This window comes from Juglans microcarpa x Juglans regia, chromosome 1D (assembly GCF_004785595.1).
Source record: "Juglans microcarpa x Juglans regia isolate MS1-56 chromosome 1D, Jm3101_v1.0, whole genome shotgun sequence".
NCBI classification, from domain to species: Eukaryota; Viridiplantae; Streptophyta; class Magnoliopsida; order Fagales; family Juglandaceae; genus Juglans; species Juglans microcarpa x Juglans regia.
Genome location: NC_054594.1, coordinates 9,094,265 through 9,096,332, shown reverse-complemented (window position 1 = coordinate 9,096,332; position 2,068 = coordinate 9,094,265). Strand labels below are relative to the sequence as shown.

Here is a 2,068-nt window from a genome sequence, read left to right as displayed (position 1 = left end):
AGAATTCCTTACGTACATTTCTGCCATTACATGTGCAATATTTATAGCACTCAAAACATGACAACCTATCCTCTAGTATTAGGACACGTGTATTTCTGATTCTTTATTTTGTTTTGACAGGAATATCTCCAGGCTGTATTCTGATACTTTCTTGATCAGGGCCATGTGTACCTGCTCTGCTTTGGGTGCTAGCTGTTGCCTTCTTTCCTTGGGTACAATCGGATGCTGGTGCACCTTGAGTACATGGTGCTGTGATTACTTTATCACCTTTTAAATGTACTTTAGTTCGTTTAGAGGTTCGTTTACAGAAATTGTTCATTTAAAACCATTTGATGTCCCTGTTATCTTCTCGTAAGAGCATTACAAAATCATGACATCTCTAAACTTGTGCATAAATATTCATCTGCATGTACAACTCAACTTATGGTACGATCAGATGGGTGGAATAAAAAGTAAGGACAAAGAAACCAGGGTTTGCAGGGGAAGATGAGCAATGGTGCACACCATGCTTATATTCATTGCATGAGCTTGACTTTTGGGGCTCATAAATGCTGTTTCAGCCACAAGTGTGCCGCTTTGGCCCTCATAATGCGTCCAAGTAGACTTACCCACAACCTATGTCATCTCCAATTCACGTTTCAGCAATGGATGATGACATGATTTTAATCATGTAGAAATATCTGGGACCATGTTTGCCTTTTAACTCTGGTGCAATCTCCACAATGTGGTATATCAGGCTGTGTTGGGACGTCAGCCTTTTAAGTTGCCGTTCATAAAAACCAGAAGCACTATTCTTAGGCAATCAAGTTATGCAGCTTCACGAAATCATCCAATGTAAGCTCCTCTGGTCTGGACTGCAGAAACCATGGAAGATTAATTAACAGAGATATTGCCAACTTAAAGAGCTTTTCGGAGAGAAAAAAATGACCATAGTACTAAACTATCAACTCCTCTAATTCCCAATACGTACAGTAGCTGGAAGACCAAATCTTCCCAAAGCTTGTTCAATTTCGAGGGATGTGCATATGTGCTGGAGTGATCTCCGTAACATCTTACGTTTCCCGTTGAAGGCAGAATTTACCTATATTCCCACAAAAAAGCAAAAACCTATTTACCAGAATGAAATAACGAGGCAGTCCTCAAACTGATATAACTAGAAGTTAAAAGAATAATCAACAATATAGATGGCCTTGTCATGTGGTAAAGGCTGCATAAGTCTTAAATTCTAGAAAAATGATATAAATACTACATTTTCTTCAAATTCCTATCCCGTTATGATGATGATGTGACATCATTTATCAACCCTTGAATTTTTTATTTTATAAAATATAAGAGCTGATCTACTTGTTGATGGATAATCCTACATTAGCACATTGTGACCAAAATAAGACGAGTGTGAAATATGTAACATAATTCTAAGTTTTGGTCTTCTAGGAATAAAAAATAATAAGAGTAACAGCAAAAAAAAATAAAATAAAAATAAAATAAAAAAATAAAAAGCACATGCATAGCTAGAACTAAAACTAGTTAAGCGGCCGTTTATTTTTAAAAATGAGATGAGATGAGTTGAGATTAAAATTAAAAAATTGAATAAAATATTATTAGAATATATTTTTTAATATTATTTTTGTTTTGGAATTTGAAAAAGTTAAATTGTTTATTTTATTTTGTATTGAAAGTTGAGAAAGTTGTAATGATTAGATGAGATGAGTTGAGATACACCGCAGCTTGCTTCAACTTAAATGTAACAACAGCAGCATCAACCTAAAGAACATAAGAAGGATCAGGCTAATCTGCATTATTCGACAAAGTGATGCATTTTTTGTTCTTTGTTTCCCCGAATGCAAATAAATTACAGATAAGATGAGGAGAAGAATTGGTGCTTGGTGATAATCGATTATCACCAAGCAACCTACTCTTCTCTGACCCGCATGTATTCCAAATAACAGCTAAGATCTTTTAGTAAGTACTGCCACTGAGAGGGATGGAACTGCTAACAACCAGGGGTCAGATGTTCCATGCCTGAAGGTCAGGTTGATGTGTGTCCCAGCGGGCTTGAATTTAGTGA

At 35.9% G+C, this 2,068-nt stretch overlaps 1 long non-coding RNA gene across 1 annotated transcript; it reads right to left on the bottom strand.

Annotated features, from left to right (window-relative positions):
- Nucleotides 1-322: 322 nt before the first annotated feature.
- LOC121267197 lies at nt 323-1,183 on the bottom strand. Its single transcript, XR_005940968.1, has 2 exons — nt 971-1,183; nt 323-854 (listed from the first exon to the last, which is right to left on the bottom strand). It is a non-coding gene; the product is annotated as an uncharacterized LOC121267197 (long non-coding RNA).
- Nucleotides 1,184-2,068: the final 885 nt, after the last annotated feature.